General features: G+C 42.4%; 1 long non-coding RNA gene across 1 annotated transcript; it reads right to left on the bottom strand.

Moving 5' to 3' along the window:
- Positions 1-624: 624 nt before the first annotated feature.
- LOC142731927 (uncharacterized) lies at positions 625-27,701 on the bottom strand. Its single transcript, XR_012879293.1, has 3 exons — positions 27,609-27,701; positions 11,882-12,034; positions 625-1,137 (listed from the first exon to the last, which is right to left on the bottom strand). It is a non-coding gene; the product is annotated as an uncharacterized LOC142731927 (long non-coding RNA).

Below are 27,701 nucleotides of genomic sequence, written 5' to 3'. Positions count from 1 at the left end.
TTCTTTGCTTCCATACAGAAGATTATCTCAAAATTTATATGGGCCGGGGGTAAACCTAGGACTTCATACACACTATTAACTAAAGACAGGAAAGCAGGCGGGGTTGGTGTACCGGACATATACCACTATTATATGGCCTCTCTAATATCTCCGCTAGTATCTTGGTGGCAACTGGATACCCACAAACATTGGGTACAAATTGAAAACCACGGAGCCCAACCGTTTAACTTGAAACTGATGATGATGGCTGCATACTGGAAGATGCCCATTTTTTTAAAGGTTTCTCCATTGATTAAAGCCTCCCTACATATGTGGTCAAAATTTCACGAGCTGTCTATACCAAACAATGTTTTAGATATATATACCTACCCCACGGAATTATTGGAATTAGCGATCCCAAATTTAAATATGACAACATGGATCCAAAAGGGTATCACGGACATCTCTAAAATATGTGTAAATTCCCAAATTATGCCTTTTGAGAGATTATCGGGTATATATGCTCTTACAGAGACAGATAGATATAAATATATACAAATTAAACATTTTATGACAGTACGATGTCAGGAGGAGACCAGAGGTAATAAACCTATCTTTCAGGTATTCACACAGCGAAGCAAAGGGTTAAAACATATATATTCCTTTATTGAGGGAAAAAATACGTTTGTTAAGACATATCCGTTTCGGGAATGGGAAAGAGATTTAGGTATTACCTTTGAAAATGAGGATTGGGCCAAGGCGTTCAGATGGATTAACAAATCTCTAACCTGCAGCTCACATTATGAATCGGCAATGAAAACAATACTGAGATGGTATTATACTCCAGAACGGTTAAGTAAAATGTATCCAACATCCTCGTACTTGTGTTGGAGGGGTTGTGGCCAAAAGGGTACTTTATTACACACTCTGTGGACATGTCCCTGTATTTTAGGGTACTGGAGAAAGATATTCAAACTAATTTCGGATATTAACGGGACAACTGTCATAGGAACAACTCAGTTGGCTTTATTATTTATGGAACTTCAGGTTATCCCTCCGAGATTCAGAGTTCTGATATGCAAAATATTGGTAATAGCTAAAATTATCCTGTCCAGGTATTGGAAATCCAGTTGCATCCCATCAATAGAAGAAGTGATACTAGAAATAAATAATACATATATACATGAGAAAATAGTGGCATATGGATCACCGTCCCCCCAATCCTTTTCGAATGTATGGGAAGCATGGAGAATAAATCCTAATTATAAAAACTAATAGCTTCAAAGGCTGGGGAGACTGGGAGGGGGAGAACCTAAAGGTACTGAGTAAGAAGAAATGACTAAAAACAATCTGAGACAGAATTGTTAAAAGTGTATGCACAATAAACGCTAATGTAAGTTAAAAGAGGCATCTTAATGTCAACTCTGTGGACTTTATGTATGTATATGTGTTATTTTATGTGTTTTTCAAAGCTTCTGCTATGTTGAAAATATTACTTGACTTTATGTATGACAAATTGTGTAGTATTATGCTTATGAAATCAATAAGTATACTGTCATGCTTGTTATATGTGAAAAAACATTAATAAAAAGATTGAACCATAAATTTATTAAAGATCATATCCGACTACTACCATAACAATTGACAGACATCAGGGGCTCCTTCCAGTAGAGTAATCCCTAACCAGAGCATTGCCGACGCTCTGGCCATGGATTCCTGGGTTTTTAAACTCCTAACATCACTGTCCATATAGTGAAAGTGACATCAAGGGCTTTCCCAAGTCAGGAGTTCCCGGCCAGTGAGTGCTTGCGATGCTCTGGCCGGGGACTCCAGAGTTTAAAGCCAAATATGGATATTTAAAGCCATATATGCACAGTAAAGTGAGAGGCTTTCTCTACAAGCGTAATTCCCGGCCACAGCGCTGCCAACGCACCGACTTGGAATTCTCACATTACAAAGCCCCTAATGTCATTGTCTATGTACAGACAGTAACATCAAGGGATCCTCGAGGAGCAGAATCCATATATGGACAGTGACATCAGGGGCTCCCTCCAGGAGTGGAATCCCCAGCCAGTGCAATGCCAGTGTTCTGGCCTAGGATTTTGGCATCTTAAAGCTCCTAACGTCAGTGTCCATTTATTGACAGTGTTGTCAGGGGCTTCCCTAGGAGCAGAATCCCCAGTCAGAGTGTTGCTAACGTCAGGGGCTTTCTGAGCCTAGTGCTTAAAGTAACGCTGTGCCCGGGGAGTTCAGGTGATATATCCCACTCTATGCCTATACAGCCTTCCGTTGGAGGTATACGTAGAGACTTCTCCCAACGCATACCTCTGACGAAAAGAAAAAATTGAATGTGAACATACTCCAAGAAGCCCACAGCTCTGAATAAATATGGCGCAACTTGGGTTGTCAGTGCTGCACAAACTGACATCTACACCAGTTAAGCATAGATGTCAGCTATAATATCCGCAGGTGTAAATGAAATATGTCATGCAGGAGATCTGCTCTCCCGCTGGTCCCGACTTACTAGCTGAAAAGACGCGAAAACAGCATAATGTCTCAAAAAGCTAAAATTTTTACTCAAAACGGGCATGCGCCAAAATTTCCCATTACATTACTTTACAATATCATGTATTATAAAGACATTTACTTTTGAGCTACTTTGACTAAATCGTTAGCAAATGGAAAAAAAAAACACCAAGGAAAAAAATGTAATTAAAAAACTACGGCCTCCTCCATTTCCCCTCTAGCCGTCCTTTCCATCTCCATAATGGTGTGTTTTCTGCCATTTTAGGTAGAAAAATTTATATTTGCTCACCATTTAGGCAAAGTAGCAGGAGGGTATATTATGCAGCTTCTCAAACTCTACCTTGAAGAGCTGTGTGATTTGTATTTTAATAGTAACTTTTTAATCTAAATTTACTTTTTACTCTGCCTGACTTGGTATTTATTTGTTCAGAGTTTCAAGCTCACATTGACTTGGTCCTCCCCTATAGGACCTCTCTATCTGTTGAACTAAGTATCATTACTAAAACTTATCTGAATCTGATTCTTAAACATCTAGTTACTACTTCTGATCATACAGTACAGTCAGCCAAGCATACCAAGTTACCAAGTTCAATCACACAATATTAAAATGAGTAAGGAGCATGGATACATATCAGCATTAGATACACATGGGTAGAACTTATCATTGTCAAACCTTGTTCTTAAAGCTTAAAAAAATGGTTTAAATTTATTAAAGATCATATCCGACTACTACCATAACAATTCACAGACATCAGGGGCTCCTTCCAGGAGAGTAATCACTAACCAGAGCATTGCCGACGCTCTGGCCATGGATTCCTGGGTTTTTAAACTCCTAACATCACTGTCCATATAGTGAAAGTGACATCAAGGGCTTTCCCAAGTCAGGAGTTCCCGGCCAGTGAGTGCTTGCGATGCTCTGGCCGGGGACTCCAGAGTTTAAAGCCAAATATGGATATTTAAAGCCATATATGCACAGTAAAGTGAGAGGCTTTCTCTACAAGCGTAATTCCCGGCCACAGCGCTGCCAACGCTCCGACTTGGAATTCTCACATTACAAAGCCCCTAATGTCACTGTCTATGTACAGACAGTAACATCAAGGAATCCTCCAGGAGCAGAATCCATATATGGACAGTGACGTCAGGGGCTCCCTCCAGGAGTGGAATCCCCAGCCAGTGCAATGCCAGTGTTCTGGCCTAGGATTTTGGCATCTTAAAGCTCCTAACGTCAGTGTCCATTTATGGACAGTGTTGTCAGGGGCTTCCCTAGGAGCAGAATCCCCAGTCAGAGCGTTGCTAACGTCCGGGGCTTTCCGAGCCTAGTGCTTAAAGTAACGCTGTGCCCAGGGAGTTCAGGTGATATATCCCACTCTATGCCTATACAGCCTTCCGTTGGAGGTATACGTAGAGACTTCTCCCAACGCATACCTCTGCCGAAAAGAAAAAATTGAATGTGAACATACTCCAAGAAGCCCACAGCTCTGAATAAATATGGCGCAACTTGGGTTGTCAGTGCTGCACAAACTGACATCTACACCAGTTAGCATAGATGTCAGCTATAATATCCGCAGGTGTAAATTAAATATGTCATGCAGGAGATCTGCTCTCCCGCTGGTCCCGACTTACTAGCTGAAAAGACGCGAAAACAGCATAATATCTCAAAAAGCTAACATTTTTACTCAAAACGGGCATGCGCCAAAATTTCCCATTACATTACTTTACAATATCATGTATTATAAAGACATTTACTTTTGAGCTACTTTGACTAAATCGTTAGCAAATGGAAAAAAAAAAACACCAAGGAAAAAAATGTAATTAAAAAACTACGGCCTCCTCCATTTCCCCTCTAGCCGTCCTTTCCATCTCCAAAATGGTGTGTTTTCTGCCATTTTAGGTAGAAAAATTTCTATTTGCTCACCATTTAGGCAAAGTAGCAGGAGGGTATATTATGCAGCTTCTCAAACTCTACCTTGAAGAGCTGTGTGGTTTGTATTTTAATAGTAACTTTTTAATCTAAATTTACTTTTTACTCTGCCTGACTTGGTATTTATTTGTTCAGAGTTTCAAGCTCACATTGACTTGGTCCTCCCCTATAGGACCTCTCTATCTGTTGAACTAAGTATCATTACTAAAACTTATCTGAATCTGATTCTTAAACATCTAGCCATTACTTCTGATCATACAGTACTGTCAGGCAAGCATATCAAATTCAATCACACAATATTAAAATAAGTAAGGAGCATGGATACATATCAGCATTACATACACATAAGAAGAACTTTTTATTGTCAAACCTTGCTCTAAAGAGCTTAAAAAAAATACTTTCAATTCATTAAAGCTCATATCCGACTACCTTAATTCATTTACCCTACCTTAACAACTAACAATGTCACTTGTTGTGATAATTGACTTTTAAGTCCTAAAGCTGGTTACATGAATGCAATGGGGGAATTTATTAGGACTGGCATTTCATATACCGGTTTTAAACAGAAACCTTCAGAAGTAAGTTGCCATAAATTTACTAAGAAGCGGACGGCTCTGAAATAAATCTGCCGCAACATGGGCTGTCAGGACTCCACAAACTCAAAGCTATGCCAGATACAAGCTTGCATAGATTTCCGCTATAATTTACACTAATTTCTGTTGTGTTTATATTGAATCTGTTGTGCAGCAGAACCCCCTACCGCTGGGACCCACTTCCTGTTTGGAAAGAGGCGAAAGCAGCATAATTTTCCAAAAAAAACATAATTTCTTTTTAAAACAGGTGTGAAACATAATTTGCTACTTTTCCTCTGTCAGATAACTACCACAAGATATTTAATAAGTCCCCCTCAATGTCTTTATTTTGACCCATTACATTGCTTTACAAATGACGTTACCGCCTTTTTATGGACAATGACGTCAGGGGTTCCCTCTAGAAGTCGAGTCCCCAGCCACAGCTTTGTCAATAATCTGGTCTGGGACACTTGCATTAGAAAGCCCCTCACGTCACTGTCAAAACATGGACAGTAAAGTCAGGGGATCCTACTGAAGCAGAATCCCCGGCTAGAGCGTTGCCGATGCTTTGGCCGGTGATTCCAGCATCTCAAAGCCCCTAAGATCACTGTCCATATCTGGACATTGACGTCAAGGGCTCCTTCCAGGAGCGGAATCACTGGCCAGAGCATTGGCAACGCTCTGGCCTGAAATTCTCGCATTACAAATCCCTTAATATTACTATCTATGTAACGTCAAGGTTTCCTCCAGGAGCAGAATCCCTGGCCAGAGCATTGCCAATGCTCTGGTCGGGAATTCCAACATCTCAAAGCCTCTAACGTCACTGTCCATATTTTGACCCTGAAATCAGAATCTCCCTCCAGGAGCGGAATGCCCAGCTAGAGCAATGCCGAGGTTCTGGCCTAGGATTTCGGCATCTTAAAGCTCCTGAACTCACAGTCCATTCATGGATAGTGTTGTCAGGGTCTCCTCAAGGAGCGGAACTCCCAGCCAGAGCGTTGCCAACGTTCTGCCTGTGGATTCTGAGTTTTTAAGCTCCTAACATCACTGTTCATATATGGACAGTGATGTCAAGGGCCTTCCCAAGACAGGGGCCCCCAGCCAGAGGGCTTTCGATGCTCTGGCTGAGGACTCCATAGTTGAAAGCCCCTGACATCACTGTCCATATATGGAAAGTGACATCACAGGCTCCCTCAAGAACCGGTTTTCCCTGCCACAGCATTGTCGATGCTCTGGCTAGGGATTCCAGCATCTCAAATCTTCTGACGTCACTGTCCATATATACACAGTGACGTTAGGGGCTTCCTCCAGGAGCAGAAACCTTGTCCAGAGTGTTGCCGATGTTCTAGCCTAGGATTCCGGCATCTTAAAACCCCTGTAGTCACTGTCCATATATGGACAGTAACGTCAGGGGCTCCTCCATGGGCCGAATCCCAGGCCAGAGCAATGCTAACGCTCTGGGTGTGGATTCTTGATTTTTTTTAAGCCCCTAACATCACTGTCCATATATGGACAGTAACGTCAGGGGCTTTCCCGAGCCTAGTGCTTAAAGTAGCTCTGTGCCCGAGAAATTCAGGTGACATAACCCACTGTATGCGTATACAATGGGATACGTCGAGGCCTTCCGATGGAGGTATACGTACAGTCTTCTCCCGACGTATACCTCAGTCGAAAAGAAAAAACTTAATGTGAACATACTCTAAGAAGCCCACAGCTCAGAACAAATTTGGCGCACCTTGGGTGTTCAGTGCTCCACAAACAGATACCTACGCCAGCTAGCATAGATTTCAGCTATAATATCCGCTGGTGTAAATTATATTAAATCTGTCATGCAGGAGGTCCCCTCTCCCGCTGGTACCAACTTACTATTTAAAAGATGTGAAAACAGCATAAAGTCTCAAAAAGCTAACATTGTTACTCAAAACAGGCGTGCGTGAAAATTTCCAATTACAATACTTCACAAAATTACGGATTTTAAAAATTTTTACTTTTGAGCTACTTGCCTAAATTGTTAGCAAATGGAATAAAAAAACACCCAGGAAAAAAAAGCAATTAAAATACTATGGCCTCCTCCATTTCCCTTCTAGCCATCCTTTCCATCTCCAAAATGGTGTGCTTTCTGCCATCTTAGGTAGAAAAAACAAAATCTATTTGCTTACCATTTAGGCAAAGTAGCATTAGAATATAGTATGCAGCTTCTCAAACTCTACCTTGGAGAGCTGTCTGGTTTGTATTTTAATAGTAAGTTTTTAATCTAAATGTACTTTTTACTCTGTTTTTTTTTGGTTCAAAATTTCGAGCTCACATTGACTTGGTCCTCCACTATAGGACCTCTCTATCTGTTGAACTAAGTATCATTACTAAAACTTATCTGAATCTGATTCTTAAACATCTAGCCATTACTTCTGATCATACAGTACAGTCAGCCAAGCATACCAAGTTCAATCACACAATATTAAAATGAGTAAGGAGCATGGATACATATCAGCATTAGATACACATGGGTAGAACTTATCATTGTCAAACCTTGTTCTTAAAGCTTAAAAAAATGGTTTCAATTTATTAAAGATCATATCCGACTACCACCATAACAATTGACAGACATCAGGGGCTCCTTCCAGGAGAGTAATCACTAACCAGAGCATTGCCGACGCCGCTCTGGCCATGGATTCCTGGGTTTTTAAACTCCTAACATCACTGTCCATATAGTGAAAGTGACATCAAGGGCTTTCCCAAGTCAGGAGTTCCCGGCCAGTGAGTGCTTGCAATACTCTGGCAGGGGACTCCAGAGTTTAAAGCCAAATATGGATATTTAAAGCCATATATGCACAGTAAAGTGAGAGGCTTTCTCTACAAGCGTAATTCCCGGCCCGACAGTAACATCAAGGGATCCTCCAGGAGCAGAATCCATATATGGACAGTGACATCAGGGGCTCCCTGCAGGAGTGGAATCCCCAGCCAGTGCAATGCCAGTGTTCTGGCCTAGGATTTTGGCATCTTAAAGCTCCTAACGTCAGTGTCCATTTATGGACAGTGTTGTCAGGGGCTTCCTTAGGAGCAGAATCCCCAGTCAGAGCGTTGCTAACGTCAGGGGCTTTCCGAGCCTAGTGCTTAAAGTAACGCTGTGCCCGGGGAGTTCAGGTGATATATCCCACTCTATACCTATATAGCCCTCCTTTGGAGGTATACGTAGAGACTTCTCCCGACGCATACCTCTGCCGAAAAGAAAAAATTGAATGTGAACATACTCCAAGAAGCCCACAGCTCTGAATAAATATGGCGCAACTAGGGTTGTCAGTGCTCCACAAACTGACATCTACACCAGTTAGCATAGATGTCAGCTATAATATCCGCAGGTGTAAATTAAATATGTCATGCAGGAGATCTGCTCTCCCGCTGGCCCCGACTTACTATTTGAAAAGACGCGAAAACAGCATAAAGTCTCAAAAAGCTAAAAATTTAACTTAAAGCGGCCGTGCGCCAAAATTTCCCATTACAATACTTTACAAAATCATGTATTATAAAGACATTTACTTTTGAGCTACTTTGCCTAAATCGTTAGCAAATGAAATAAAAGACACCTAGGAAAAAAAATAATTAAAAAAACACCGGCCTCCTCCATTTCCCTTCTAGCTGTCTTTTATATCTCCAAAATAGGTGTGTTTTCTGCCAATTTAGGTAGAAAAATAAAAGAAACAATTTGCTTATCATTTAAAGAGGCTCTGTCACCACATTATAAGTGCCGTATCTCCTACATAAGGAGATCGGCGCTTTAATGTAGGTTTATTTTAAAAAAAACTATCTATTTTTACCACTTTATTAGCGATTTTAGATTTATGCTAATGAGTTGCTTAATGCATAAGTGGGTGTATTTTTACTTTAGACCAAGTGCGCGTTGTACAGGGGAGTGTATGACGCTGACCAATCAGCCTTATGCACTCCTCTCCATTCATTTACTCAGCGCATAGGGATCCTGCTAGATCCTTATGTGCTGTCTTATACTAACACATTAACAATACTGAAGTGCTTAGACATTTAATAGACATTCCACGGGATGTCTATTCACAATCTCTGCACTTCGTTACTGTTTCTATGGTAGTTACAGCAGAGGAAGCGTGATCTCGTTGTATCACGCTTCCTCTGCTGTAACTACCACAGACAGAGTAACGAAGTGCAGAGATTGTGAATAGACATCCCGTGGAATGTCTATTCACTGTCTAAACACTTCAGTAGAACGGGTGTCGCGAAAAAAAATTATTATATATAAATTTGATTTTAGTGTGTTATTAAAATAAATTTTATTTATTTGTGTGTTTGTGTTTTACTTTTTTATTTTTTCTAACTTTTACTTCACTATGGGGGCTGCCATTTTTTTTTTCATCTCTGTATGTGTCGATTAACGACACATACAGAGATGGAATACGGCACATACATCCCCATAGAGAATGCGAACGGGAGCCGTTCCATTCACTATGGTGTACGCCGTCTGTGTGGGAAAGGCGCATGCGCCGCTCCCACACAGTCCAAAAGGAAGGTCTTCGGCCGAGCGACATCCAGCGGCATTTTCATGTGGACTGGAAGCCGCGGCCGGACAGTAAGATGACTACTTCCGGTCGTGACTTCCGGACATGTGATTAGGAGCAAGTACTAGGAGCGGAGCGAGCGGACGGAGCCAAGTTAGCGGCGGCAGGAGCAGGTAAGTTGTGTTTGTGTATGTTTGTGTTTTACTGTGTGATTACCACTGTATGTAAGCCTACTACACTGTGCATTCGCTCAAAAAATGACGGCACATAGTGTAGGAGGTTTGAACATTCAACCCCCTCCTTTCTCCTGCCACTAGCCAGGACAAGGGAGGGGGGATTCTGTGAGCTCACTAGAGCGTGTGTGTCTATACCAAATTTTCAGCATAAAGCAATGAGGTTGCTTTACCCCATTGCAATGCTGCAATTTTGGGAATTGCTCCCTCTAGTGACCAGCACAAGGAAATGTTATAAATTAGAATCTAATTTATAATATTTCCTGAGTTGTGAAAAAATGACAAAAAATAAGACAATGTCTAATCATGTATATACTAACAAAAAAGTCATGTATATACAACTAAAAAAGTTTCAATACAATAAAGATAATATCCGACTAGCTTAATTCATTTACCCTACCTTAACAACTAACAATGTCACTTGTTGTGAAAATTGACTTTTAAGTCCTAAAGCTGGTCACATGAATACAATGGGGGAATTTATTAAAGAGGCTCTGTCACCACATTATAAGTGGCCTATATTGTACATGATGTGATTGGCGCTGTAATGTAGATTACAGCAGTGTTTTTTAATTTAGAAATACGATCATTTTTGACAGAGTTATGACCTATTTTAGCTTTATGCTAATGAGTTTATTGATGACCAACTGGGCGTGTTTTACTTTTTGACCAAGTGGGCATTGTAAAGAGGAGTGTATAACGCTGACCAATCAGTGTCATACACTTCTCCCCATTCATTTACACAGCACATAGCGATATAGCTATATCGCTATGTGCAGCCACATAAACACACTATAACATTACTGCAGTGTTCTGATAATGAATATACATTACCTCCAGCCAGGACACGATGTGTATTCAGAATCCTGACACTTCTCTGTGATTTACAGCATAGCAGGCGTTGTCTCGTGAGATTACGCTGTAAGCTGTCATTTACAGCGAGATCTCGCTGTGCTGTGCTGTAGTCTCACACAGACGCTACAGAAGTGGTCAGGATTCTGAATAGACATCACGTCCTGGCTGGAGGTAATATATATTCATTGTCAGGACACTGCAGTAACGTTAGTGCTTGTATATGTGGCTGCACATAGCGATATAGCTATATCGCTAGTGCTGTGTAAATGAATGGGGAGAAGTGTATGACGCTGATTGGTCAGCGTCATACACTTCTCTTCACAACGCCCACTTAGTCAAAAAGTAAAACACGCCCAGGTGGTCATTAAGAAACTCATTCGAATAAAGCTAATATAGGTCATAACTCCGTCAAAAATGATAGTTTTTCTAAATAAAAACCACTGCTGTAATCTACATTACAGCGCCGATCACATCATGTACAAGATAGGCCACTTATAATGTGGTGACAGAGCCTCTTTAAGACTGTCATTTCATATGCCATTGTTAAACAGAAGCCTGCAGAAGTAAGTTGCGATAAATTTACTGTTAGTGACATTTTTACTACTTTTTTGTAGGGTTTTTATGACTGCCTCTGACAATCCTTCGGCTTTCAGTATCAGGCCCTCAGAAGTCGACTGCACTATTTATTCTGTCAAAACAACGACGGAACCTTGTCACAACGGTGACAAACGGAAACCATTAGCAACGTTTCCGTCACTATTGAGATCAATGGTGATGCAAACAGAAGCTAAGGTTTCCGCTTGCCTTTCCATTGAGGGGTTTCCCCGATGGAAACCCTCAAAGGAAAGACAACGCTGATGTGAACACAGCCTTAGAGGGCATCTCTACCCATAAAATGCTGTATTTGGTATTCTTCCATAGTGTAAATTTTTCTTTTTGTCATGCATGTAGCCATATAACTACAATCAGGGGTGCACCAGGCTGTTAAGTAAGTTCTTATGACCTCCAGGTAATGCTGGAGGTTTCTGACCTATAGCAGCATTCATGGAAAGAAATCAACATTAGCTTATTGTATATTGAAAGCTGCTGCAGCGCTCAGGAGGAAGGACGTTACAGCCGCTTGAGTGGCCATACAATAATTACATATGAAAAGGGGGACATGGTTTTGAAAACTGCTGTAACTCTTGAAACATGTAAGAAACATGTAAAATGGCTAGAGAAAGTCTGAATGTGACCCCCTGCCCTGGCATACAAAACTGGAATGGTCTTTACCTGTTTCCCTGCGGTGAACTTTCCTGCAGAGCCTGTGATTATGATGTGAAGATCTTGTAGCATGAAGAAAATGGTGGTCTTGTCTGAGAACTGAACAGGTTTGATGGGACGAAGACGGCTCTACACATAAGAGCTGCTGCATCAGGTGCTTGTCTGTAAAAAAGACACATCACAATGCCTTAGTATTCCATCAGCTGTGATGTCATCAACTGAAGGGAGAAGACTATGATGTCAACTGTAGGGAGAAGCCTGTGAGTGCTATAGATGAATATCCATGAAGAATTCATCATTTGTAGAGCACTGAAAGCAGATCATTATGCTTTATAAACAAATGTACATTTTGAGGCAACTCTGTTAGTAGAAAAAAAAAACACATCGTATACCATTTTACACATTGGCAATAGAATTCAGAATCACTACTGTAGGCTTATACTGGAACAATTGGGAACTTATTAAGGTTGCAGCATGCTTGGCCATTTTAATGTTTTTGCCTTCTAGCCATAATCTTTTTTTTTATTTTAATGTCTACGTTTCTATTTGAGGCCTTGTTTTATTTTTGCAGGACAAGGTGTAACTTTTTTATGCATCACGTTTACGCTAGAAGACTTTCACTTTTGATTAGCATTTTAGAGCTTTACATGTGTATTCTTTTTATAATATTTTTTGTGCTGTATTAACATAACAGCCCAGCGGATCTCTACCTATAATATGCTGCCCTTCGGGAGTATTCCCAGGAACAATCCTCACTTCCTCATGTCTCATGTTAAAAGTGACACAAAGGCCTATTTTACACGAGCGTGATATACGTGCGTGCGACGCGCGTGCTTTTCACGCGTGTCGTACGCACCTATATTAGTCTATGGGGGCATGCAGACAGTCCGTGAGTTTTGCTCAGTGTGAGTCCGCTGAAAAAAACTCACGACATGTCCTATCTTTGTGCGCTGTTCGCGCATCACGCACCCATTGAAGTCAATGGGTGCGTGAAAACCACGCATGCCGCACGGAAGCACTTCCGTGCGAACTGTGTGATTCGCGCAACAGCTGTCAAACTCTGAATGTAAACAGAAAAGCACCACGTGCTTTTCTGTTTACAAACATCCAAATGGAGTGTCATAATGATGGCAGCTGCGAGAAAATCTCGCAGTCGCGCATCATACGCTGATGACAAACGGAGCTGTTAAGTGCCTTTTGCGCACGCAAAACGCAGCGTTTTTTGCGTGCGCAAAACGCACACGCTCGTGTAAATCAGGCCTAAGGGTATGTTCACACGGCTTATTTTCAGCTGTTTTTCGGGCTGTAAACGCATTGAAAAATGGCTGAAAATACATGGCCTGAACACCTCCGAACATATGCCGATAAATGTCAATGGGAAAAACGGCGTTTCGTTCCCACGAGGCGTTTTTTACGCGTCGTTTCTAAAAACGGCACATAAAAAAACGCCCTGTAAAAAAGAAGTGCATGTCACTTCATGAGCCGTTTTGGAGCCATTTCTCATTGTCTCAAAGAAAAACAGCTACAAAAATGGCAGAAAAAAAACGCATCAAATAACGCTTTGCGTAAAAAACACCTGAAAATCATAGGCTGTTTTCCCTTGAAAACAGCTACGAATTTTACAGCCGTTTTTTGTTAAGCATATGAGCATACCCTTAACCTTAAAAACACACATTAAATGAAATAAATCCTTTTATAAAATTGCCCCCTATAGATAAACCTGCAAGACTTCCAGCAAGCTGCAGAAAAAAGCCGTTGTGATTTTGCAGAAAAGAGGGAGCCTTTTCCTACCAGCCTCCTCTATCTAAACATCTGCAGCGGAAATGCCACTTGTGAACGCCCTAAAAGTATGTTCACACTGAGTTTTTTGTAGGCAGAAAAATCTGCCTCAAAATTCCTTCAGGAGGCTGCACTCTCTTTGCTGCGGTTTTTTTTTTTGCGAGTTTTTCGGCCGTGGGCAAAAAGCGCAGTGAAAAACATTTTCTCTGCCTCCCATTGATGTCAATGAAAGGTCAGAGATGGAAACGCCTGAAGAAAAAAAGCCTTTACCTCCCTTTGAAATCAATGGTAAGCGATTTCTGCTGTATTTTGGCGCAGTTTCCAACGTGTTTTCCGCACCAAAAACAGGGCCCAAAAAAACTCAGTGTGAACTAGGCCTAAGGAAATGACGCAGCATTTACAGTAGCAGCACAGTGAGTGAGATTTGAACAAATCTCATGCAGACGCTACAGTAAAAATCTGCAGCAAAAACGTTCATAAATTGACCTGCAGTGCGGATTTTAAATCCTCAGAATGCCAATTTATGCTGCGGATCCGTTGCTATTTTGTTGCTGGTTTTCCACATTGATTAAATTCAATGAGGAAAACCCGCAACAAAATAGCAACAAATCCGCAGCATAAATTGACATGCCATTGATAGGTCAATTTATTACATTTTTTGCTGCGGAAGTGAAACCTAGAACAAATAGCAAATGTTGTCACTTTTGTGGCGGAAACGCTGCGATTCTGCTTCAAAATTCACAAAAAAGCTAATGCTTACCTCCAGCCTTTGTCATAGTGACGCGTTTCTCTGTTCTGAGTGACACCTGGCCTCCTGGGATGACGTTTCAACCCATGTGACTGCTGTAGCCAATCACAAGCTGTGGCGGTCAATTGGGCTGCCGCATCATTCCAGGAGGCGAGGCTGCACTGAAACAGAAGAAGGCGTTGCTATGACAACAGCCAGGGGTAACTATCAGCTTCTTTTATTTTTTTTCAAGCAGTGTTTCTGCAGCGGAGATTCCGACTGAAAATCGGCACCATGTGCACTTTTTCAGGCGGAATTCCCTGCAGGTTCAAGGTTGGATATGCTGTGTAGCCTAAAGCTGGGTTCTCACTGTGCAGATTTTGCAAGTATTTTTTAACCCAAAACTAGGAACGGAACCTAAACAGAAAAAATATATAAGGGAAGGCCTTATAGGTTCGCTCTCCTTGATCCAATTCTGGCTTTGGCTTACAAAATGCTGACAAAATCTGCAGCAAATCTGCACTGTGGAAACCCAGTCTTAGGCCTTATTCACACGAACGTGTCCGTTTTACGAGCGCAAAAGTTCAGTGTGACATCATTATGACACTCTGTTTTTATGTTTACAAACATAAAAGCAGGAGATGCTTTTCTGTTTTCATTCATTTCTTTTACTACTGTAGCGAGCATCACGTGCGGCACCGGGAAGTGCTTCCATGAGCGCGATTTGCACGGACCCATTGACTTCAATGGGTGCGTGCTGCGCGAAACACGGGCAAGTATAGGACATGTCGTGAGTTTTACGCAGCGGACACACGCTGTGAAAATCACGACATGTCAGAACGGCCCCATTGACTTACATAAGTCTGTGCGACGCGCGGGATTTCCACGTGCGTAGCACGGATGTAATACACGTTCGTGTGAATAAGGCCTAAGGGTGTGTCCGGATGTGGCAGTTTTTCTTCCGATTTGCAGCGTGGGTTCTGCATCGCAAATCCGCAGCAGCTTACAGTACATCACAAGGGGATGGGGTTTTCAAAACCCCATCCACATGTAGCAGAAGACGACGAACGCAATAACAGCGGAGCATTCTGCTTATCTCAAATCTGCAGCGTGCTCATTCTGTTGCGGAGAAGCCACGGATTTTCACTGCGGATTTCAGCCTTTGCAATGCATAGGCTGAAACCTAGGTCAAATCTGCTGCTAAATCCGCAACTAAATCTGTATGTAACATATGTGGATTTCCCAAGAATTCACATCAAAATCTGCGGGGAAATTGTCCGCTAAGTCCCCCTACGGAATACAGGTTGCCCAGGTTCCTGAAAGACAAATCTGCCTAGATATAGTGCAATTTGGTAGCGACGAGGGGCATTTATTTAGGGGGATTAAGTATAAGGCAGATCTCTATTACAGCTTCATATAGTTTGTTACCCAGCTTTTCTGAAACCCTCAAAGGCAAATCTGCCTAAATATGACACAATTTGAGAGATAATGGTTTGTTACCCAGCTGTCCCAGTACCCTGAAAGGCTTTGCCTTATCTATGGCACAATTTGGTAGCGAGGAGGGGCATTTATTTATGGGGATTTAGTATTCTACAGTCTCTATTACAACTTCACATGGTTTGTTACCCAGCTTTCCTGGGATCCTGAAAGACAAATCTGGCTAGCTAAGCTACAGTATGCAAAATGTATCACTGCATAAAAAGGCAGGTGTGTTAATCGCAGCTTCACAGCGATTCTTGGCTCCTGATTAGCAAATCTGACTAGTAATGCTACGATATAGGGGATGTAGATTTATCAATGCAGGACCAGGCAGATCTGGCATTCTGCCGCCTGGGAAAGATTGGTAACAAACTCTGTGGGGCAGTGATGGATGGCATATTGGTCACATAAAACACACACAATACTGCTCTGATACGTTGAGTGTATCTATTAGATAGTATCAGGGAAATATGGCTTGTGGTCACCATTGCAGATCCACAGTGTTGCTGTTCTATGAGAGCTGAGTGACTAGTCGTTCTAGCTATATATATATATATATATATATATATATATATATATATATATATATATATATACATACAGGCCATGCTCCAGGTTTATGTGGGCCCTTGGGCGACACAGACTTAGTAAGCCCCTTTGCGGGTGAACTCACAGCGGCAGTAAAATGTCAGAAAACGTAATTTTTTTTTTTCCCATATAGACATTAGGCCCTGTTTATGCCCCCATATAGAATTTATGCCCTCAGTTTGTACCCCCATAAATTTAATGCCCTCTGTAGATAGTGCCACACAGCCCCCCTCCCAGGTAGTGCCAAACAGCCCTCTCCTCCCAGGTAGTGCCACACAGCCCCCCTCCCTGGTAGTGCCACACAGCCCCCATCCCAGGTAGTGCCACACAGCCCCCTCCCTGGTAGTGCCACACAGCCCCCATCCCAGGTAGTGCCACACAGCCCCCTCCCAGGTAGTGCCACACAGCCCCCTCCTCCGAGGTAGTGCCACACAGCCCCCCTCCCTGTAGGTAGTGCCGTTGGGGTTCCCTCTAGGAGTAGAATACCCAGCCAGACCATTGCCGATGCTCTTGTTGGGGATTCCACTACAGAAGAAACCCCTGACATCACTGTCCATATATGGACATTGTTGTCAGGGACAACCCCATAGCCATAGTCCCGGGCAGAGCACTACTAGCACTCTGCCTGAGACATTTGACAGGGCTCAGGAGTGAAAGAGTACCATGTAAAATTGAGGCCTAATTTGGGGATTTACAAAGTATTGGTTCACAATTGCAGTGCTCTGATGTGAAATAATAAAGGAAACCCCTGACAAGTGACCCCATTTTGGAAACTGCACCCCTCCAGTCATTTATTAAGGGGTGTAGTGAGTATTTTCACCCTACAGGACTTTTCCATAAATGATTGTGTGGCGGATTGTTGCAGAGTAAAAATTGTAATTTTTCCCTAGATATGCTATTTCAGTGGCAAATATTGTTAAAAGGGTTGTCCCGGGTATGAAAATGCCTTATATGTGGAAGTAAACAGCTATTTAGGCACTGTCACGGCGCGGGGTGTGGACCCACTGAGCCGAATCGCGTAGTGGGATAGCAGCTGGCCAACTAGGTACAATACAATGTCTATAGTCCAGAAAAGGTTTCTGAGGCAATGTAAACAGTAGCGGTGACACAACTTGACATTCACTGTAGATGGCACAGTAGATGCAGCGGAAGACACGACTTGACTCTCACTGTAGATGGCACAGAGGCACGGTAGCACAGGATACAGGGTACAGGCAGCAGGAACGGGTAATACCGGGAACTGAAAACACTAGGAGATCATTTACAACACAAACTTTAGGTATACAACAACGTTCAGACAAGGATCAAGTGGGCAGAACCCTTTTTATAGTCCAGCAGCAAAGAAAGCAGCCCAATTTGCCAAGTTGGCAACCCTGCTTAGGGCCCTAAATAAATGGCAGATCTGTGCAAAATGTATTTTATTAGATATTCTGACCACATAGTGGAGCATACATTAACCCCTTTCTGTCGTAAACAACTTTCAGATTTTAATTTTAGTTTTTTTCTCCCCACCTTCCGAAAGCCATAACTTTTTTTTTTGCATCTATATTGTCCTATGAGGGCTTGATTTTTGCGGAACGAGTTGTAGTTTTTCGTAGCACCATTAAATGTAATGTACTAGGAAACAGGAAAAAAATTATTTGTGGGGTAGTAAATTTAAAAAACAGCGATTCCTCCATGGTTTTTTGCGCATCGTTTTTACGGAATTCACTGTGCAATTAAAACAACATGTTAACTTTATTCTGTGGGTCAATACGATTACGGCGATACCAAATATATATAGTTTTTTCTATATTTTACTACTTTTAAAAACCTAAGTGTAAAAAATACAATTTATTTTGTATCGCCAAATTCCGAGAGCCACAACTTTTTTATTTTTCCGTCAATTAAGTGGTATGAGGGCTTATTTTTTGCAAGATAAGCTGTCGTTTTTAATAATACCATTTTGGGGTACATACAACGTTTTTAGCACTTTTTATTTCATTTTTTGTAGGAGATGAGGTGACCAAAAAATAGAGATTCTGGCATTTACAATTTCTCTGAGGGGGCGGCAGCGCCACTGAAATCTGCAACTGCCACCCCCTCCTGCACTATAATTGTACCTGCGTCTTTAGGACACAGATACAATTACATGCATAATTGCAGAATGGCAGGGCAGGTTTCGTGCCCTGTCATTCAGAGGCTTTCAATGACGCAAGCGGCGTGATGACGTTGACGGCTCTAATGCTGTATATAGGTACTGAGCTTTGTGCTGGTGCAGTATATATGTAGAGAGCTTGGTTCTAGTACTGCATACATGTACTGAGCTTGGTTCTGGTGTTGTATTTATGTACTGAGCTTTGTTCTGGCGTTGTATATATGTATTGAGCTTGGTTCTGGTACTGTATTTATATTCTGAGCTTGGTTCTGGTGCTGTATTTACGTACTGAGCTTGTTTCTGGTTCTGTATTTATGTACTGAGCTTTGTTCTGGTACTGTATATATGTATTGAGCTTTGTTCTGGTACTGTATATATCTATGAGCTTGGTTCGGTAGCGGTAATTATATAGGATATATGTATAATAACAAAATTGCAGGGCAGATGGAATTGTTTTCATTGTATATTTAATGGAAAACTGTCAGGTAGTTTAACCCCTTGAACCACCACCATGCAGTAATACATGACCTGACAATATTTTCAAACATTCCCCGTGTATGTTTTTTTTAGATGCAACAAAATCTGTATTATCAACTTTTAAAACGGTGCACACTATAAGCTAATTATTGTATTTATGTACTGAGCTTTGTTCTGGCGTTGTATATATGTATTGAGCTTGGTTCTGGTACTGTATTTATATTCTGAGCTTGGTTCTGGTGCTGTATTTACGTACTGAGCTTGTTTCTGGTTCTGTATTTATGTACTGAGCTTTGTTCTGGTACTGTATATATGTATTGAGCTTTGTTCTGGTACTGTATATATCTATGAGCTTGGTTCGGTAGCGGTAATTATATAGGATATATGTATAATAACTAAATTGCAGGGCAGATGGAATTGTTTTCATTGTATATTTAATGGAAAACTGTCAGGTAGTTTAACCCCTTGAACCACCACCATGCAGTAATACATGACCTGACAATATTTTCAAACATTCCCCGTGTATGTTTTTTTTAGATGCAAAAAAATCTGTATTATCAACTTTTAAAACGGTGCACACTATAAGCTAATTACTCATTAAAGGGTCATGGGGTGGTGCCGCTATCCCGAATAGTCCTGCCTTCAAACCCACCTTCCCATGCTTGATTGACATTCCCCTGGCTGTTATACATCACTAGCAGCCTCCTCCAACTTGCTCGGATGTGCCATTCCCTTGCACTATTTGGGCATTCACTGTTCAGCGAGGTGTACTTTCCCCGCTTCATCGCTGCACCAGGCATGCCAGGGGAGTACAAGACAATGGCGCATCTGCAAGTGTTGGAGGAGGCTGCTAGTCATGTAGAACAGCCAGGGGGATGTCAATTACATTTTCAGCAGAAAGACTAGAATGGGCCTTGGTCGGCGGTATACATTGGAAGTCCTCCAGATCTACCACAGAAAGCTATAAAAGTTATGTAAACAGGGCCTTAGAGCAGTATTACACATAGCTGGCTCTACCTCACTGACATTCAGTGGCATAATAGAAGGCATTTTTATAGCAGACGCAAAACATTATATATACCAACGTATAGCATCAATGAGGCAGTGTTTACTCAGCCAATTGTGGCCTCCATTATAGTTCTACAAGGAGTGCTTTCCAAAGTTCCTAAAAGGCACACCTGCGTTTTTATGCCTTGATAATTCCGACTTTCCAATCTCGCTGTATAATTAGGCTTTCAGTCACTTTGGAAAGCTGGGTAACAAACAACCAAATATGCTAAAGACCAACCTGAGCATGTAGTACACTCGCTGTTGCCCTGATGCCATATGTATGTATTTCGTTTGTACAGAATGTATGTGCCAAGTGTGGTCTCAAATGCAGTGGTTTCCCAACTTTTCCAGACTGCTGAATTTCAAAGTTGCCTTGTTAAGTGGTTGGCCACTTTGTATGGACCATTACTAACCTGCTCACCTCCCTAGATGTCCTTATGGCTCCCCTACAGCTGTCCTGGGCTATATGCATGATATACAGACTTCAGCTTTCTGAGGGAAGTGTATGTGTAACGTGTGTACTGTGTTATTATACGTTTGTAATGTTTTTTGTGTGTAATATGTGTATATACTGTATGTGCATGTACTGTACATATATATTTGTGTAATATGTGTGTGTGTATATACTGTGTGTGCATGTACTGTGTGAGCAATGTGTGTGTTTGTATATATGTGTCTACAGTGTCAGACTGGCCCATTGGAGCACCAGAGGATCCTACAATACGCCCAGGCATGGACATCAGAATGTTTTCTTCCCCTGATGTTGAAATTTTAACTCATCAAAGTCAGGAGATGATTTGCTTAAAAGCTATGTACACCTTTGAGGGGCATTTTTTTAAAAATTAACCTCTTCCTGGCCAGGAGCTTTAACCCCCTTCCTGACCAGGCCAATTTTTAAGTTTTAGCCATGTGCCAATTTAAAAGCAAATTGTTGTTCTATTATTTATTCAACCTACTGTATTTGGTCTTGTTTTTCTCAGAACATATTGGGCTTCCATATTGGGTAAAAAAATAAGATATATTGAATTTTTTTTTAAAATATGGAAGGAAAAATGGAAAAAAAAGTTGAAAAAATGTGAATGTGTGATTTTAGGTGATTTTTTTTTTACATCTGGTGCATGCCAATGGGTAAACACACCTGAATACATATTTGCTGACTTCAACAATACTAAATATGTGCGCATTTCTTACATGCTGGGCGCAAGGTGGCGCATACAGTGAATGATGTGCAAACTGGTTTTTTGAGAAAAAATTTCCAATGCTGGTTCACTGACACCATACGACCATTACAGATGTTGTGATGTCTCCAGTCCACAAAAACTCAGTCCTCAGGATAGGCCATCAATATCTGATTGGTCAGGGTCCGGCACCCCCGTCAATTGGCTCTTTTGAAGGGGCCACAGTGCTCGTACGAGTGCTGCTTCCCCTCTATTTCCTTTACTGCTCACACTGTGAATCACGGACGCACTTGTAGTGGCGGTTCACAGTTTTACAGCCTTCTCCCATTTAAGTGTATACTGTAATACTGCGAACCGCCGCTACAATTGTGTCCGCGATTCACAGTGTGAACAGTAAAGGAAATGAAACGGGAAGTGACGATCGTAAGAGCATAGCGGCCTGCAGCTGTATCACGGAGCTAAATGCCGCTGCGGAGCGGCAAACTTGCTAACTCTGCAGGACGGTCTGGAATGGCCCTGCAGAGTTAATTGCGGACTGTCCGGACGTTTATAGTCTATGGGCGATCCGCAAGTGGTTAAACAGGTCAGTCAGTGTGTTTGGTGTAACTTTATAAATAGTTTTTGATTAAAGATCTGTTTTACTTTTTGAGATACAGCTGCTCAGTATTCTCTATACATAGCAGCCATATCTTTCGCTATGATCTTAATCCGTCAGTCCCACGGACGTCACAGGTTCAGGGTCAGTGGGTGCTGCATGTCTCTGATATGCAGAATCTACCTGTAATCTATCACATCTAAGTTATGAACTTAGAAATGATGGATAACAGGTGGATCGTGCGTGTCAGAGACACACAGGATCCACTTTCACTGAACTCGTCAGTCCCACGGACCTGACGGGAACAGGATTTAGTGCTACATACAGCTGCTCTGTATACAGAATACAGAGCAGCTGTATCTAAAAAAGTTAAAAAAATGTTTTAATAAAAACAAATTAAAAAGTTACACCAATCACACTGATTGACCTGTTTATTAAAAAAAAAAATACAATACATACTCATCAAAGGTTTACATAGCCTTTAAAGGGGTTGATTCATGGTCTATCCTCAGGATAGGGCATCAATAGCTGATGGGTCGGAATCCGACTCCCGGGACCCCCGCCGATCAGCTGTTTCGAAGGAGCCGTAGCGCTTGTATTTCTACTGCTGTTCCGTGGCAGTCAGGGGACATACTGCTCGTTGCACAGGGGCCCCTATAGGAGGGTGGCCCAACTGGACTGCTCTAGTGTTAGGTGGTGAGTGTAAGAAGAACGTTTAAATTTTTTTTTAAATGTGATGGGCGGAGCTTAACAAAAGGGGCGATGTTTATCGGCTACACGGACGGGCTTAGTGGTGGTAGGGAGTTTCGGTACAGATGCCTATGTACTACTAGCGTTCTGCTTGCCAGTTGCCAAGGTTCAGCACTCTACAAAAGAAAGCAGGAAAATATTGCAATGTGAGTGAATTGTTGTATTTGTTTGTTTGATTGATTGATTGATTGATTGATTGATTGATTGATTGATGTATTGTATGAGTGAATTATGCAGTGTGTGAGCTATGTGTGTGCCATGTGTCTAATGTATCAGTGGTGTCTGTGTGTCCAATGTGTGAGCTGTGTATGCGGTACGTGTCCAGTGGGTGAGTGGTGATTGCTGTATGAGTCCAGTGGGTGAGTGGCGTTTGTATTGGGGAGGGCAAAGGGAACAGGTTGGCAGCAGTTCTTTGTGGGGACAGAAAGTGACAGGAGCTATGTTTGGGTGGGGTGGGAGAAGGCAGACGGTGGAATATGCTTAGTTATGGGAGACGGCCATGGACACAGTAGAAGTTGGCAGGGGCTCTGTTAGGGGAGGAGACTGGGGTACAATAGATGGCGGTATAAGGGTGTGGAGGAGGATTTCTAACCCTTAAAGGAAACGTTGCTGCCTAATTTGTATATATGCCAGTAGGGATGCATGATAGATCGAAACTTCGATACTGTTTCGATACCGTGCATCCCCAAACGGTTCAATACCGTTATTTCATGTATTTCGATACTAAGCTGTGCGGCCGCACAGCTAAGTATAGTAATACATGAATGTATGAGAGCGGGGCTGCCTCTGTGTAATACAACCATTGCCCCGCTCCTGAGTCCTGACAAGTGCGCACCGTCAGGATGATGCGATGCAGCCAGCGCTGCACTAATGAGCGGCGGCACTGAAGACAGAACATGGCGGGCGCACTGCAAAACACCCCCATGTTCTGTCTTCAGTGCCTTCACCGCCGCTCATTAGTGCAGCGCCAGCCGCATTACCTTATGCTGACCGCGCGCGCACTTAATGTCAGGAGCGGGGCAATTGTTGTATTACACAGCCGCAGCCTTCGCTCTATAATGGCGGAGATCAGAGAAACCTCTAATCTTCGCCGTTATTCCCCTGAATGCTGCGATCAAAGCTGACTGCAGCTTTCAGGAGAAAATGAGATGGGGGATGCCCCTTGGATCGTGTCACAGGGAATTCCTGTGACGCGATCGAGCGCAATACCATATATGGCCAGACAGCCCAGGGTCCATTGAAGGACCTGTCTTACCATATTTCCTAGTAGGGCACACTTAGGTATGTCCTAACAACTGCCTGTGTACTATCAGTACACAGACCAATGTACTGGCATATATCTGATATATGCCAGTACATTAAAGTTTAAAAATAAAGTAAAAATATAAAGTAATATTACATTTAAAAAAAAATACACATACACCTTTTTTTTACAATAAACATTAAAATAAGTCTCAATACATAAAATCTACACATATTCGGTATTGGCGCGGCCGTAATAACCTGCACAACAATTTTTTTCCGTCATTTATGATGTGTACGCTGTAAAATAAAAAAAAAACACTTTTCACTTATTAATGTGAGGCACGAGGTGTGATGAATTTAACCTCCATGTGCCTCACATTAATAGTAATTAACCCCATCATGTACCTCACACATTAACCCATTATGACTGAGAAACATGATGGGGTTAATTACTATTAATGTGAGGCACACGGAGGTTAAATTCATCATCACACCACGCGCCTCACATCAGAAAATGGAAGAACTTTTTTTTATTTATTACTGTTGGCAAAGTATCGTTTTGGTATCGAAATCGCAATACTACACGAAGTATCGGTATCGAAGTCCAAATTCTGGTATTGTGACATCCCTATATGCCAGTATTGGTTATTTATTGGTGCACTGTGCCTTTTAGTAAAGCTGTTTATGTGCTTTTGCTGCTGTCCCCCCCATAGGTGCCGTTACATAGGAAGAGTGGCCAGTTTGGCCTGTGTATTTATTTGAGGCCAGTTATATCATTTTTGTATATATGTCTTTGACTGTGTTTTTCCCCTCAGAAGGTGATATCGTTTCAAGACATGTTATGTTGTGCTGCTGTTATTGCATTGTAACGTTATGACTGTACACGTGATCCTTCCCACATGTACAGCATGCATCAAGTACAGTGCAGCCAGTTGCGGCCTGTGACTGACGGACCAACCAGGGAAGAGAGCCCTTGGATCTTTCTGCAACAAAATGTGAGCCAGTCAGCAGTCATCCGCCTGAGTAAGCCACATCTTAGGCTGGGTTCACACGTGGCGGAATTTCACTTAAATTCCGCTGCGGACACTCCGCAGCGTTAATCCGCAGCGGAGCCGTTTGTCCATTGACTTACACTTTAATTTAGCAGTGTTCGTTTAGACGTGGCGTAAAATTCCGCTGCGGAGCATAGGCTGCGGAGCGGAATTTGGTGTCCGCAGCATGCTCTGTCTGTTGCGGAGCAGTGGCGGACTCATGGCGGAATTTCTCCATTGACTTCAATGGAGAGTCAAAATTCCGCAATGAAGTCCGCAGATCTTATGTGTGCTGCGGAGCGTATTGGTTTTACTACCATGACATTTCTTCATTCTGGCTGGACCTATGTATTTCTAGGTCTACAGCCAGACTGAGGAAGTCAATGGGGCTCCCGTAATGACGGGAGCGTTGCTAGGAGACGTCTGTAAATAGTCACTGTCCAGGGTGCTGAAAGAGTTAAGCGATCGGCAGTAACTGTTTCTGCACCCGGGACAGTGACTACCGATCTCAATATACATGTATCTGTAAAAAAATAGATAAGTTCATACTTACCGAGAACTCCCTGCGTCTGTCTCCAGTCCGGCCTCCCAGGATGACGTTTCAGTCTAAGTGACGGCTGCAGCCAATCACAGGCCAAGCACAGGCTGCAGCGGTCACATGGACTGGCGCGTCATCCAGGGAGGTCGGGCTGGATGCCGAAAGAGGGACGCGTCACCAAGACAACGGCCGGTAAGTATGAAAATCGTTTACTTTCACTAGGGAAAGTGCTGTCCCTTCTCTCTATCCTGCACTGATAGGGAGAAGGGAAGCACTTTTCCCGCAGTCCGCAGCAGCTAGTCCGCATCAATGTACTGCACATTTTGTGCAGATCCGCAGCAGAATCTGCAACGCAGATTCTGTGCGGCATTGACGCGGACAGTTGCGGAGGAAATCCGCCACGTGTGGTCATGCCCTAAGAACTATGCCTCTAATATTGAGAAGTTTTGTAGTTCCTGCTGTGGTTGGGTGTGCTGTGAACACCGGCTTAGTAAAGTTGAGTTTGCAAGAATTCTCCTGTCTTCGTACCATCAATGCTGCGAAACACCTGCATTAACCCTTACTTCACCACCTGCCCGGGGCCACTTCCTTACAGTGGGGCCCTGTGAGGAAAGGGGGCACGAAAGATGGCCACAGGCTCTGTAGGGTAGCGGGGTAGCACAGGGTGACAAGCAGGCACTGCCTACTCTTCAGCTTCTTCTGCTGGCTGGGCTGGCACTGCTGTACAGGGCTGGCTTCAGACTGGTGGCAGGCACTCCAGACTCCTGCCTCAATCAAAGCTCTACCTCCTCAAACATACAGAGACACCCTTGTCACTGTAAGGAGGGAAAAGACAGAGTGGGAGGGACTAGTATGAGTGGGGGCGGGCATTGGCTGTTGCTTGGGATCCGTATAGTTTCAACGTATAGGTCAACGGAAGAGGGCTCTGCGATGCTATAGTGCCCGTTCCATTCACCTAAATGCAGCTATATGGGCCCTATAGTGTTAGGATATCGGTGGACACCTTTATGAGTTTTACATGTTAGCGGTTTCCTGGAGTTATAAAACTTGCACTAAGTTTCAGGCTGCAAATTTCATTCAGAAGTATTGCAATGTATTATATTAGCAATCAGCATATTGTATGTTAAAATCCCGCAGTAGGACTAAAATAAAAATGTAAAAAAAAAGTTTAATAAAGTTTATAGAAAAATGAAAAAAGAAACTAGTTTCCCTTACAAAATGCCTGACAGTACAAGATTGGTATCGTGGCATCTGTAGCGACCTGTACTATAAAAATACAACATTATTTATCCTGCACAGGGAATGACGGAAAAAACAATGTCAGAATTGCTATAATCTCGCCTCCCAAAACAGCAAAAACAACTCATCAAAAAACAATGGTGAAAAAAAAGTTTCATTCTCAGAATGAAGTGTTTTTAAAAGTTTTTATTGTGCAAAACGAATAAAACACAAAATAACTGGATATGTTTGCTATCGCCATAATTGTGACGACCTTCAGAACAAAGTCATGTCATTTGTACTGCACATTGAATTCTATAAAAACAAGACTAAAAGTTGTTCAATACATTTATGTGCCCCAAAATGGTAAGATTAAAAAATACACCTCATTCCGCACCAAATAGGCCTTTATAAGGCAGTGTCGATGGAAAAACAAAAAAACATGGAAATGTGGAGATGAAAAGAATCATTATGTGGACCCCAACATGGTACCGGTAAGACATACAAGGAATACGCTTTCTAATAGGCGTCCTGCGGGCTTCTGCGCAGGTCAATTTAAATAGAGGGGGAAGCAAATATTTGTAAATCAGTCATTAACAAGAATACATAAAAACATGGGATTTATTTTGTTATTGTCAAAGATCTGTTATCCATGTCATGTACAGATAAAGTACAAAGCTGCCGGTACACGCTGCCGCCAAACAGCAGGAGATGTCGCGTAGCCAAGAACTGCTTAGTAAATCCGCAAATAACACCGCGTGGGATTTGCCACCCGGCAGCCACCATTGTTCAGCTGCAGGGTGCATGGGCAGCCTAACTGTCAGTTAGTCACATGGCTGCTTAACATTAAAGCAACAACTGAACAGTTCAGCCCCATCTGTTGTGCTACACTGCATAGTGTGACTATATTGTCCTGTGTGTAGTGTGTTCAGAGTAGTGCTTACCGATAGATGTCCAGGAGATCTGAGCACTCACAACCAGGTACACATGAAAGGAAATCATGTGCAGGACATTCTCCTCAGAGATCACCAGTCACT

Source organism: Rhinoderma darwinii, unplaced genomic scaffold (genome assembly GCF_050947455.1).
Source record: "Rhinoderma darwinii isolate aRhiDar2 unplaced genomic scaffold, aRhiDar2.hap1 Scaffold_88, whole genome shotgun sequence".
NCBI lineage: Eukaryota > Metazoa > Chordata > Amphibia > Anura > Rhinodermatidae > Rhinoderma > Rhinoderma darwinii.
Note: the sequence above shows the minus strand (reverse complement) of the source record. Positions and strands in the feature narration are given on the sequence as shown.